Source organism: Phaseolus vulgaris, chromosome 1, assembly GCF_051622355.1.
Source record: "Phaseolus vulgaris cultivar YP4 chromosome 1, ASM5162235v1, whole genome shotgun sequence".
In the NCBI taxonomy this organism is placed as follows: Eukaryota; Viridiplantae; Streptophyta; class Magnoliopsida; order Fabales; family Fabaceae; genus Phaseolus; species Phaseolus vulgaris.
Window position 1 is genome coordinate 33084274 of NC_143498.1, and position 15039 is coordinate 33099312.

Consider the following 15039-nt stretch of genomic DNA (forward strand, 5'->3'; position numbering starts at 1 on the left):
CCATTTGTTCTTAAGTAAAAAAATTAATTAACCTTTATAATCTCCCACACCTTTTTAACATTCTTTCTTCTTCCATTTTATCTCACCCCAACACCCTAAGGACCTCCACTCTTTTCTTACATTAGTTTGTCACTGATTTGAGTGTCCTTCATTTTTTTAAAACATTATGAATTACATAATTCAGAAGATATGTTTTAGATTTTGAAGTGTTCTCCGGATTTATAGAATCCAAACGCAATTTAAAAACAAATATTCAGGATTATATAATCTGGAAGCTAATCTCAGATCCAGAAATAACTTTCAGATTATGTAATCCGAAATATATTTTTGAAAAAAATGGTATTCCGAATTACATAATATGGAAGTCTTTTTTTTTTTATTTGAGATTAGCTTATCGATTATGTAATCTGGATATATTTCAGATTACATAATTCAGAAGCTAATCTCATATCTAGACAAGACTTTCGGATCATGTAACCCGAAAGCTAATCCTGAATTTGGAAAAGGCTTCTGGATTACATAATTTGGAAGCTAATCCCTGATTTGAAAAAATACTTATAGATTATGTAATCCGGAATATAAACTACACCACATCATAAATTTCATATATTTTTAACTTTTTTACATAAGAGTTTTTTGGAATACAAAATCTTATGGGGGTGACACAAAAATATATGAAGGTGTAGGAAGAAGCGACTTTAATTTAATTAAAGAAGCTCAATCTTAACTTTATAAATACCTATGACTTGTTTGAAATCTACTAGAGACAACTCTCCAATTTATAATATTATGGTCTTTCATATATTTCTTCATGAAAACAGGAAAAATAATTTGATTACTATTTGAATTTAGCAAACACATGAGGAAATCAAATTCTCTTCTTTTTCATAAATATTTTGTAAAATATTTTTCAATAATTTTTATAGAAAAAAAGTCTATGTGATAGGAATATCTTTTGTTTCCATTTATTGACAAGCACGTCTTAATAGAGTTCAATGAAGTGTTAGAAAACATGGAAGTGTTTAGAACCACAATCATGTTAGGAGTTGAATATCATTTTATGCTTTATAAAAGTAAATTATAATTCATGAGAAGTTGAGTTCATAGTTCCAATCATAAAATAACATATATAAGTCAAGAACTAGTAGAATAACAACAACTTAAGAATACAAAAGAATCTACATAATTAAATTAAAAATACAATTAGGCATGAGATATAACAAAATAAACCAGACTATAAACCAGATTATAACATTCAGCAACACACGCATGCACACACATACACACATACATAAATTTTTTTAAATAAAATAAAAGAAAATTTAAATTTTGAAATCGAAACACTATTGATATGAATCCAAATAGAAATGACAATAAAATTGAGAATTTATGGTTACAGAACGGAATAAATTCAAAACAGTAACAATAGAAACCTGGATAAAGGAAGGCACCACAAACAAAGTTTGATAAGCCTAAGGATGATCGCCACAAGAATTGGTGGATTCTTGATAAGATTGCAAGATGCAGGGAAAAACCCTAGCAGAGAAACACTCTCTAAAATTGTCAAAATATTCGTCCCCCTATTCTGAGTTCCAACAATGTATAAATTACAAATTTAGCTAGAGGTCTTTTCTTGTTTGTAAGAAAATAAGACGATACTACAATCCTTATATTTCAATAATGATCATTTGTCCTAGTGGTTAGGTTGATACTTTGTACTTGGTCCTGAGTTCAAATCTTAACTCCAAATAAAAAATAATATTATTTTATTTTAATATTCCAATCTTGTTCTTAACTCCAAATAAAAAATAATATTATTTTATTTTAATATTCCAATCTTGTTGTGCGTGTAATCAGCTTAGTCTTTTTAAACTGTAGGCCTCCAAAAGATCTACTCATATTGTACTTACTTGAAAGATCAATCTTGTAGGCATTGTCATTAATCATTTCTAACACTTGAAAAGGTCCATCCCGTCTATGTTGGAGCTTGAATTTTCTTTGTCTAGTTAACATTTCTTTCCTCATGTGTACCCAGACCCCATCTTCAGGATCAAAGATTACTTTCTTTCTTCCTTTGTTAACTTGTTTAGAATAACCTTCACCTTTTTCTTCAACTTGTGCTTCAACCTTTTTATGTTGCTTTCTCACATAGTCAACCTTAGCCTGTGTATCTTTATGCTTTAAAACATAAATGTTAGGCATAGTTAACAAATCTATTGAAGTTAAAGGATTTAATCCATACAAAATTTCAAATGGATCACAATTCGATGTGCTGTCAACAACCATATTGTAAGCAAACTCAATATGATGTAAACATAATTCTTGGATAGCTGTCACCTTTTCATAATCTACTTGAACTCCTTTGGCACTTACCACAAAACACAAGAATGCAATTTGTTCAGTACAAAATGTGCATTTCTCAAGATTAGCATACAACTTTTCTGTTCTAAGAACATTTAAAACAACACACAAATGTTCCTCATGTAATTCCAAAAATTCTCTCAAAACATAGTTCATTAATCTCATAAAAGTGCTTGGGGCATTTGTTAGCCCAAATAGCAACACACGCCAGTCATACAATCCATATTTTGTTGTAAAGACAGTTTTCCATTCATTCCCATTCCTAATCCTAATTTGATGGTAACCACTTCTTAAGTCAATTTTTGAAAATATACAACCACCATACAATTCATCGATTAAATCATCTAACCTGGGAATATGGTGTTTATACTTAATGGTAATGTTATTGAATGCTCTGCAATATGTGCACATCCTCCAATAACCATCATTTTTAGGCACCAAAATTACTGGAACAGCACATGGCCTCATGGTCTCTTGTACCCATCCTTTGTTCATAAATTCTTCAACTTGAGTTTGGATTTCCTGCAAAACAGAATCAACACTAGGAAGCAAATTAATTTGGTTAGAATGGTCAGCAACCAAAGTGTTGTTTTTGCAATAAGGTAAATAAAGAGGTTTGTTAGAAAGTAGCAACTTCTTCACTTCATTCACTTTCAGTAATCCACTCATTTTTCTCTCATGTGTTTCTCTCTGTTTAGGTGTTTCACTCATCTCTCTTTTCTCTTGGACTCTCTTTTCTCTCAATTTGATTTGATCCTCACACACCTCTCTAGGAGATAAGGGTTTGAGAATGATCTTCTTATTATTCTGCATGAAAGAGATTTTATTGGTGAAACCATCATGAATAGCCTTGGTGTCAAACTACCACAGCCTCCCTAACAAAATGTGAGTTGCCTCCATTGGAACCACATCACACAAGACATTGTCATTATATTGTCCTATGGATAGGTGCACCTCCACTTGCTTACTCACTGTCATCTCTCCATCTTCACTAAGCCATTGAAGCTTGTTTGGTCTTGGGTGCGGTTTTGTCTCCAAATTCAATTTGGTAACTAGTCTTGAGCTAGCTACATTGGTGTAACATCCTCCATCAACTATGAGTGAACATATTTTCCCATGAATGGAACATGTAGTATGGAAAATATTTTCCCTTTGGGTTTGGTCCAAAGCTTGCATTTTGCTTCCTAAAAGCCTTCGAATCATCAACAAATCACCCTCCAATGCATCCAACTCCACCTCTACATCCTCCTTCTCTTCTTCACTTGAAGGTTCACTGTCTATTTGTCTATTTGATTTTTTTTTATCAGCAATGAATAAATTGAATTAAAAGGGATATTTCAGGGGTATCCCAACCCATATACAAAAACCCCAAGGCTACTCCTCCTTAACTCTTAGAGCAAAAACCATATATGGCTTGAACTACAACATAACAAACCCAAAAAATATACATAATTTCATGAGCACCATCATAACCTTCACCCCATTTGCAACACAACCTAGAGAAGGAAAAAAGCATATAGCTAGAGCTACATAGAGCAGCATCCAAAGAAAAATCCAAATTGCAGCTTCGCAGAAATTGATATGTATGTGGCAGCAACCATACCAAACCATAAACATCAACAAATTACGCAGTAGATTTCAGAAATTGCAAACTTAGAATGATAACCAATCTATTATGTAACAAACCATTTGAAGCACCTGCAGGATCATTTATCTAAAGCAAATGGTCGTGCCAGACTGTGTGACAACTCCACAACGTGAGTTCTAATGTTCCCATTGCACGCCCCTGTTCCAATGCCATGCTTCAACAGACCCACCTTGGACCACCTAAACACCGATCCACCCACACACCATGATGTAAGCTACCTCCATACCAGACCATCCTAACCCAACCAGTAACAAACCATAAACAGCTGCTTGAACCAGCATCCCATCCCAAACTGCCACACTTTCATCTCCACACTAACCCGGACCATCCCTACCATACTTGACTCACAAGGTCCAAACATATTACGGCTTCTAATCCCAACTAAGCTACTACTTCTACAAACACCAGCAGAGGGGCTGCTACTGTGGTTAGAGAAATGCACTCTTCCTTTTACAACAAGACCAACCATTGCAACATAAATCACACTGGATCAACCTTGGAGATTCCTTGCCACTGCTGCCACCAACTTCCAAGACCATTTCACTACCTTGTAACACAAATCCCAACTTGCTTGCCCTCACTCTAGAGTTCCATTTGAATTGACCTTTTGCACCATCAGATTCAAACTGCCTCAAGAGACAGAACACCATAAATGATGAAAAACTTTGATAAGCAAGTGCAGCAACACAGATCACATCTTCATGCATAGATCAACCCCACCTTCTATTCAACAAACCAAAAAGCACTAAAGCTGCAGACATATTGGTAAAGCAACAAAACCTCAAAAAACCATGTGCCTAGTGACCCCACCAGCTAGCAGACCTATACTTATTAGGCCACCTTGCTTCACCTAGAGATTTAAGCTCTCAGCATACATGCCTCCAGAAACATCAACGGTCACACTCCCAACCCTGCATTAGAACAGGTCCAAACCACCGTCTGCACTACCAATGTACCTTCACCCTCACCCCAAACACAAGCCTTTTCCATCCAGTTTTACCACAACCAACTACTACGCCCATTGGTAGTTGAGTTACTATGTGTCAATAGCAATGCCAACTTTTCAGAGGAATTAGCCAAACAAGTACCTAAATAAGAAGAGAAAAGTACCTTCCCGTGGAGGATTGACACTCACCGGCTCGACCAGATAGCAACTGAGACAGAACCTCAGCATACTGCTATCACACACCCCACCTCAAAATTAACCCGCACCTCCAAGCCTCAAATGCTTCCTATATTGAGCATTTGTTGCTTCCAGGCTACTGCACCCTTAGTTATACTGCAGACAGACTTGTTTTTCTGGATCACCAACCCCCTCCCTTACAAACCTGCTTCCTCATAATGATGAACCAATCAGAATCTGTGCAAGCGAGACAGCATCATCCAGAAACTCTTCTTATCACTTCTCCATCTGGATTTAGTGCAACCACCTTCCTACTTACAGATTTTAAAGCAGATATTTGGGTTGAGAACCCAGTCAACGAAGGAGTGACGAAAGGATTGCATCTTATGTTTCATCCACATCCAAGTCTTAAGTTGCACCTTCTGGAAAATCTCTTCCGCGTCTACTGCCCCTTGCTTAAAGATGATCTGGTTCCTTTGATCCCATATGCATCTGACAACAGCTACCCATACTCCTTTCCAAATCAGATTTTGGTTGTTACTAACTTGGAACATGTGGAAACTAAGGAAGTGTGACTTCAGGTCATTTTGTTGGATAAAGGAGATATCTAACCACCGGAACACATAGACCACACCCTTTGCGCGTGACAACACTCCATGAAGAGATGTTGAGAAGACTCCTCCTCATGCTGGCATAGGGGACACACCATGGAATTTAATTGCACCCTTCTCCTGTTTAAATTCACTCTCGTTGGAAGTTTGTCCAACAACACCCTCCATGCTGTCACAACTGCATTTGGAAATGCCTTAGCCTTCCACAAGAGTTTGTACACCTCAGACTGGTGACCTCTAACTTGATTGGACAGGATCTCATATGCAGAAGTCACGGAAAACTGCCCTGGTTCCTCGTTCCCCCACACCTGAATATCCGAAACATTGTATTTCAGAGTGACCCTGGATAAGAGCAAGATAAGCTCCTATTCCAGATCTGACTCCCATACAAATCTGTCACGTCTCTGAATACCAACTGATATGAATCCAAATAGAAATGACAATAAAATTGAGAATTTAGGGTTACGGAACGGAATAAATTCAAAACAGTAACAATAGAAACCTGGATAAAGGAAGGTGCCACAAACAAAGTTTGATAAGCCTAAGGATGATCTCCACAAGAATTGGTGGATTCTTGATAAGATCGCAAGATGCAGAGAAAAACCCTAGCAGAGAAACACTCTCTAAAATTGTTAAAATATTCGTCCCCCTATTCTGAGTTCCAACAGTGTATAAATTACAAATTTAGCTAGAGGTCTTTTCTTGTTTGTAAGAAAATAAGACGATACTACAATCCTTATATTTCAAGAATGATCATTTGTCCCAGTGGTTAGGTTGATACTCTGTACTTGGTCTTGAGTTCAAATCTTAACTCCAAATAAAATAACTTTTATTTTATGTTTGTAGGAATTACAAGCTTCTTCCGTCCTTCAAGAAGATCTCATAATGTCCTTTCAATATCAAAGATTTATTAAAGAACATGTTGAAAGTTGATTCATACAAATAACTTCTCCGAAGAAGGCAAGATGTTAGCATTGCAAAGTCAACTAACTGTGTTAGAATTTGTGTTTTTCTCAAAGGTGGAAAGGAGCCACCTACCCAAGCTTGTAAAGCTCTGTCATGCTCTAGAGGTATTTGCAAAGAAGCCACACACATTCAATACTAAGTTAAGAGCACTTAAAGCATCTTAAAGCCTTAAAACATGCTCAAATGCAAGAAGAAGTAGTAAAAAAAAAACCCTCACAACAACTACAAAAGATGTGCAACAACTCTTTTCTTCCAAGCTATATATATCAAAGATCTCGTTGAAGAAAAAAGGGGACAACAACGAAACTCTTAATTCAAGAACGTGCACAAAATCTTAAGCTAACTAAGCCTTGTAGTTGTGAGAAAGAATATTGTTGTGTTCATTAAAAAACTAGTAGAATGCATAAACCTTGTATACATCGTAAGAAAACCTTATTGATATTTTAGATCACTTCTTAAACAAACCTTGTCTTAGCTAGGAGTGGTTGTGTGTTAAAGAATACTTGGTGGGTTAGTCAGAAGTGGTTACGTTCCAAAACAATACTCAGGTTGTTAGCCAAGAGTGACTAAGTGTTTAATGAAAACTTGATGGGTTATCCAGGAGTGGATATGTTGTGAAACAATACTCAACATGTTAGCTAAAAGTGACTATATTTTGAAACAATACTCAAAGGGTTAGCCAAAAGTGACTATGTTACAAAACAATACTCAACGAGTTAGCCTGAAGTGGCTACGATTCAAAAGAATACTCATGTTGTATCTTGCAGTGTTAGTTTGCATAGTGAAACTCAATCAATTGATTGAAATTTAGACATAGTCTACGTTATCAAGTGAACCAGTATAAAAACCTGAGAATGTATTCTTCTTTCGTTATCTTGTTAAAATTTCCTATCATTACATTTGTGTTAACTTAAGAAAGAGATTTTCAAAACTAAATTTTTGAAGGACTTTGAAATATCGTCTGTCAAGTTATAAACTATCATTTGTCTGTGTATCATCAAATAATAATTGTAAAAATATTTGAAAATTTTTAAAACATAATTCAATTCTCCCTTATATATTTTGGAGTGAGTTGCATAGGAACATTAAGTCAATGGAAAGTTAGTTATGCATTTTCTAAGATTCAATCATGCATTATCACTATATGTTTAAATTTTGAAATTAATAATTAAGGAAAGATAAATCAATTTCACACATCACTTGCAGATTAACACACTTTTGAAGACAAATTTATCCCTTTTAATAATCTTAGTTTTACCATTTTTTTATGATAGCCATTTTCAACTAAAATTTGAAAAGTTAATATAACCAAAGGGAAATGTCTTGGATGATTACCTGAAACCCCATTTGGACAGCATGTCATTGCTTGCAGTAATCAAAGATCAAGGGAAAAAAGAGAAACTTCGATGCACCCTTGTATCCATTATCCTTCTAATATTAATATAAACAGGGAATAAGTCAAACATTTTGGCCATTTTCCCATTTGGTGTTGGTCTTGGAGGAGAAATTGGAGCTTCTTTGGAAAGACAACGTTGATTATGATTTAAAATATTGATTTTTGTGTTGTTAAGGAAACATTAGATAATTCATAGTGTTTATTCAGTGGTCACTTAGCAAGATTTAAAATTATAGCACATATGGTAATGAAGTCTTTGTTATAACACATGCTAGTTGATTTATTGTTTGTTCCGCCTGGGAAATTTCCGTCAATGATGGTTGTAATGTGAGATCATTTTTATAGTTTGTGACGCCTTTAGAACCTTTGGCATCTTTTTAGGACTTTCTAAAACTCTTGTACTATTCTTAATTCATCCTTCCTTTTTATTTGTTGAATTTCTCTACATTTATCTTATTTCACCTCTTTAAAATTCAAAATATTACTTTTTGTCTTTTATAAAATGTGATAAAAATATATATGGTAAGAAAACATAATATTAGAACCGTGAAATCTTATCAGAATTTTCAAAAGTGATTCAATATACATCTTTTAATTTGAAGGTGAAAATTATTTTCTAACCAACATGGAGAAATAATTGGAAAATTCGTTTTATAGTATTTACATGCTTTAACTGCAGGTTTTATCACTTTGACACCTTCAATTTTTATTTATGTAAACCTGTAATAATATCCCATTCTTAATTTATTGGTGAGCTATCTTTATTAATGAAGTTCTAAAATCATTATACATTTAGAAATTTGTAATTTGAAAAAAATAAAAAATAAAATTTAAATAGATAAATAAAATTATTTTTTCATATTGTTAAAATAAATTGTAGTACTATTATAATGAATTATCACAAGTGTTAAAAGTTGTAACATACATGTTCTCGCCGGTTCATATAGTCGTCAGTTGACTCTGGAATAGGTTGTGATTCCGTCTGTCTCTGCTGGAATTTGCTTTTTCCATGTGATGTTGAAACACGACTCCGTTTGAAACAGAGGGGGCCCTACCTATTAATTGCACTCCGACGATCAAGTTAGTATTGGGCTAAGAAGTAATGAGTAAGTAAACAAAGTAGTTTCAGTCTAAGAAACAATGTACCTTTACCAGGGATCTCAAGTCCCTTTTATAGATTACTTTTAGGTTACCTCTTGTAACAACCTTCTCCCACGAGAACCTTATCTCCAAGCATGTTTGATTAGTGCTGCAACTGCACAAAATCTTATCTCCTTGGAGTGCATAAAACCTTAACAAATTAATCACTAGAGTACCAACTCATGTACCAACATCATGGGTCTAATCTGTCCCATGGAGGCATACAAGCCTCCACGTACCATGCATGCAACCTATTCTCCTCAACCCTAGCACTCTTAGGCTTAGGCTCTATAGAGAATGTTTTACTTGTGTTAGACACCACATGTACTAAATGTACCCCTATGTTCACAAATACTCTTCATTAGTAGCCTTATGCTCACATATAAAAGATTACTTCAATTATGCCATACTGACCAAACGTGGCCCATTTTACTGGCCCAACAGCCGAGCTGACCTGCCTATACCATGCACCAAGATCTGACCCTCGAGCACTAAGTCCCGAGCACTCTGTCCAGTACACAGGCCATCCAATCTCGAGCTGAGCTTGCTTTAGCGAAGAGACTATTGAGTGCTCTGGTGGCTAACACGGCAGTTTCTCAGGGGGTAGGTGATAACCCAGTAAACCTTAACTAGCTTAGGCCAATGTATGCCTTAATTAATTGATGGTAATATAACTGACAACCTTATCAACGTAATGCATTGATTAAGCATGGTAAATCATAGTGCTCTTGACGGAGCTATATTATGGACAATTTGTACCTTCTGGCCATAAAGAACGTTTCACTTGCTCGAGCACTAAATAGCTACGTGAGCAGGGAATTAATTTGGTCATGGAGGACTTTGTGCACTTGGAAAGTTTAACCGCTTTCCTCACATATCCTTCCCCGAGATCAGGGGTGACCTGAGCATCTGACTCGAGGCTAATCTCTACACCAAGTCTGCCCTTAAATGGCATTTGGCAACTTAGAGTATCTGACTTGAGTGTTGGTTTACACACTAAGTCTACTCTTAACACCTTTGTGGTGCAACTCTACCCCCCACAGGGTTATCTTGATTCTTTTCCACAAAGTGCCCGAGCTCAGATGGTTTCACCAACACCGAGGTGGGTTTCTCTCTATATCTTTAGTTGCACGCTTCTTAGTTACCGTTAATTGCAGTTTAGTACCTCTTGGACTCAGAATCTTATTGAGACATGTTATCTTTACTAGCTTAAGCAAAACAATCTTAGTCATGGCTAGCTACAATTCTGGGCACCCGAGCTCAGAGTCTTACTGAGCTTAGGTCGTTCCATCTGAATCACCATATACCTCGACACTCCTATGCTTGGAATCTTACCAAGGAAATGTCGTCTTTCTTGGGATAAGCCACATATGCACTTCTTTCATATCTTTTGCCTTTAGGACATCTGACCTGGGTGTCAATTCACACATCATGTCTATCATATTAATGTCTTTTGCTTGGAGTTTCTGACTTGGGTGCTAGCTTACAACGCCAAGTCTCCTTTTCAACATCGAGGTAGGTTGACTTACCTGCCCTCGGATAAACAATCTTAAATTTACTTGGAATTATGGCAAACAGAACTTCTGAACTCAGAATCTTACTGAAACAAAGGTCGTCTTGCCTTATAGCACTAACTCAGGGCACCTGAACTCATAATCTTTTACCAAGTCAGGTCGTCTTCCCCGACTTAAGCCAACCGATGGTGAGCGGCGATCAGGGTTACCTGAGCTCTTTGAGCAAGAGGTATTCACACCTGAATCACTATGAACCTTTCTTCTCCCTAAAGGGAGATTTCATTGTGCCAATACAATGGTGAGCGACGATCAGGGTTACCTGAGCTCTTTGAGAAAGAGGTATTCACGCCTGAATCACTATGAACCTTTCTGCTCCCTAAAGGGAGATTTCACTGTGGTTCGCTATGAACCTTACTACTCCCCAAAGAGAGATTTCATTGTGGTTCGCTATGAACCTTACTGCTCCCTAAACAGAGATTTCACTGTGGTTCGCTATGAACCTTACTGCTCCCTAAAGGGGGATATTACTTTTCCCAGCTCGAGCCAAACGTTGGCGAGTTATGATTTAGGGGTACCAGAGCTCAGATTCTTATTGAGCGAAAGGTCCTCTCGCTCGAATCGCTACGGATCTTAATGCTCCCACTCTTGGAATCTTACCAAGGGGAGATTTTACTTTCCCAACTCGAGCCAAACGTTGGCGAGCTATGATTCAGGGGTACCCGAGCTCAGAGTCTTACTGAGAGGAAGGTCCTGTTGAACCAAGTGGTGTTCAATGTTTTGAAGAATTCAAATCCTTTGGAGGATGTTGAAGCCTCTGCTTTGTTGTGTGTTGCTGTGCTGGTTTAAGCTTTGTTCTGGGGTAGTTTAATGTTGTAATCCACCCTTAGATTAAATCTCAAGCAATTAGCATCTCAATCTTTATCAAAGTAAAATGTTTGTCAAACTAAGTTGAAACAACCGATTGTTTTGTCGAAACAACCGATTGTTTACACTTAGGTGTTTTGAGAAAGTTTGAAAACTGTTTTTGAATGGTGAAATCTGTTAAGTAACAAAACAACCGATTGATTCGAGGAAACAATCGATTGTTTGTTTTGAAACCATAACAGAAAAACTGTTTTCTTTGACTGAGCTTTAAATGCTTTAACTGAATACGCTCCAGTCATTAAATGCTTTGACCAATCTATTTTAAATGCAATTAAGAGTTTGTTAAGATTTGATAACAAACTATATTCTTGAATATAATCTGAAAAACTGTTTTTAAGGTTTAAGAATCTTGAGACAAAGTTTAAGAATAACAACTAAGAGTTTTTCAAAGAGTTCTGAGATTGCTTAAGAGTTGAGAGATTGATCAAGGTGCTGGAATAGGATTCTACTTGTATTGATTTCAGATATTCATCTGTAACAAGTGTAATCATTGAAAACTGCTGAACAATTCGTGTGTGTGTTTTGCTGAGATTGGCTGTGTGTTCTTGAGGTGTTCAAGATCAGCAATCTTAGTGTTGGCCAAGGAGAGTGTGTTTCTTGAGGTGTTCAAGGTCATTCTCTTGGTTGTGGTGTAAGTGATCAAGTGGTGATTGCTTAGTGGTTATCCTCAGGGTTTCTGAGAAGACTGGATGTAGCTCTTGTTGGAGTGAACCAGTATAAACAACTGTGTACAATTTCTCTATCCCTATCTCTTTAATTCAGTTTTGATATTTTGGAACTGGTATAAACAACCGATTGTTTCGCTAAAACAACCGATTGTTTTTCCAGCTTTGTGCTTTTGCTGTTTGTTTTGGAAAAACTGAATCCTTAATCAAGGTTCTTTTGAAGAATTTTCATTCTAAGCTTAAAATTTTACAAAAATCTTTCTTAAACAATTCACCCTCCCTCTCGTTTAAGGCCATATATTCTAACAGGTCCTCTCGCCTGAATCGCTACGGATCATAATGCTCTCACTCTTGGAATCTTACCAAGGGGAGATTTTACTTTCCCAGCTCGAGCCAAACGTTGGCGAGCTATGATTCAGGGGTACCCAAGCTCAGAGTCTTACTGAGCGAAAGGTCCGCTCACCTGAATCACTACGGATCTTAATGCTCCCACTCTTGGAATCTTACCAAGGGGAGATTTTACTGTTATCACTATATACTGTAAGCATATTTTTCAAATAACCATTTATTGGGCGACCTTATTAAAAAACCTGAAATAGAACTTGAGGTTTGCCACGTTCCCTGCCCGAGGAATGGCTCTATCGTCTTGAATTTCCAGCCAATAGGTTTCGTCGCCCAAAACTTCTATGAACCTGTATGGTATAAAAGTTTGGTGTTATACCGCCCTTTACTGTCGAGCTACGGTAGGACATAATCATTTATGATTCTCGACACATGAGTTCTGGAAAATTTGTCAGAGTTGATCTTTATTGCATATTGTAGTTCGTGAACTAGTACACCAGGTAAGTTCCTAGGAAAGAGAGGTGGGTCACCAAAGGACGCGCTTAAATACCAAGTCTTTCCTCGCCAGAACTTTCCTAGACATGTACTCTTACACTACTACGCTCTATATCCAGTAACAAGAATAACTTCTCTCCTGCGAGAGATCATGATCATGATAACAATATCACAATAGATTTAAATGATAATTAATCATTCACATCATCTTCAGAATAACATGATAATAAATTTACACATATTAGTTATTTCCATAATAATATGATAACATATTTAATAATAATTATATCTTTCATCTTCAGACTAATATCACAACAGACTCAAAAGACAATAATCATTTATCACAATAGATAAAATATCTCTTTACCTTTTATCCTTAGAATAATATCACAACAGACTTAACAGATAATAATCATTTATCTTTGGAATAACATTACAACAAATAAAATATCCCTTTATCTTTTATCTCCAAAATAATATCATAACAGATAAAATATCTCTTTATCTTTTATCTCAGAATAATATCACAACAAACAAAATATTCTTTTATATTTTATCTTCAGAATTATATCACAACAGATAAAATATAATATCAAAATAGATACAATATTCCTTCATCTTTTATCTTCATAATAATATCACAACAAATATAATATCACAACAGATAAAATATCTCTTTTATCTCCAAAATAATATTATAACAGATAAAATGTTTCTTTATCTTTTATCTTCAAAATAATATCACAACAGATAAAATATCTCTTTACCTTTTATCTCCATAATAATACAACAACAGATGAAATATCTCTTTATCTTTTATCTCCATAATAATATCACAACAGATAAAATATTTCTTTACCTTTTATCTCCAGAATAATATCACAAAAGATAAAATATCTCTTTATCTTTTATCTCCATAATAATACAACAACAGATGAAATATCTTTTTATCTTTTATCTCCAGAATAATATCACAAGAGATAAAATATCTCTTTACCTTTTATCTCCAGAATAATATTACAACAAATAAAATATCTCTTTATCTTTTATCCTTAGAATAATATCACAACAAACTTAACAAATAATAATAATTTATCTTTGGAATAAGATTACAACAGATAAAATATCTCTTTATCTTTTATCTCCAGAATAATATCACAATAGATAAAATGTCTCTTTATCTTTTATCTCCAGAATAATATCACAACAAACAAAATATTTCCTTTATATTTTATCTTCAGAATTATATCACAACAGATAAAATATAATATCACAACAGATACAATATTCCTTCATCTTTTATCTTCATAATAATATCACAACAAATATAATATTACAACAGATAAAATATCTCTTTATCTTTTATCTCTAGAATAATATCACAATAGATAAAATATCTTTTTACCTTTTATCTCCAGAATAATACAACAACAAATGAAATATCTATTTATATTTTATCTCCAGAATAATATCACAACAAATAAAATATCTCTTTACCTTTTATCTCCATAATAATATCACAACATATAAAATATCACTTTATCTTTGTTACCTTTTTTGGGCTGACCAACATATGAGCCGAGCTCACGACTCACCTCTTGTGACCAAATACCGAGACGACCTCCCTCATGTTAGAATATATGGCCTTAAACAAGAGGGGGGTGAATTGTTTATAAAAGATTTTCGAAAACTTTGAAGGTATAATGAAAGCCAATGAAGAATCACAGAGAAAGAAACTAAGGAAAGCAATGCACAAAACTGTTTTAGTTGATTTCCAGAAAATCAACCTGTTGTTTTTGCGATTCAACCGGTTTTTTTTATCAAAACTTAATAAAAACAACTTAAAACAGATAT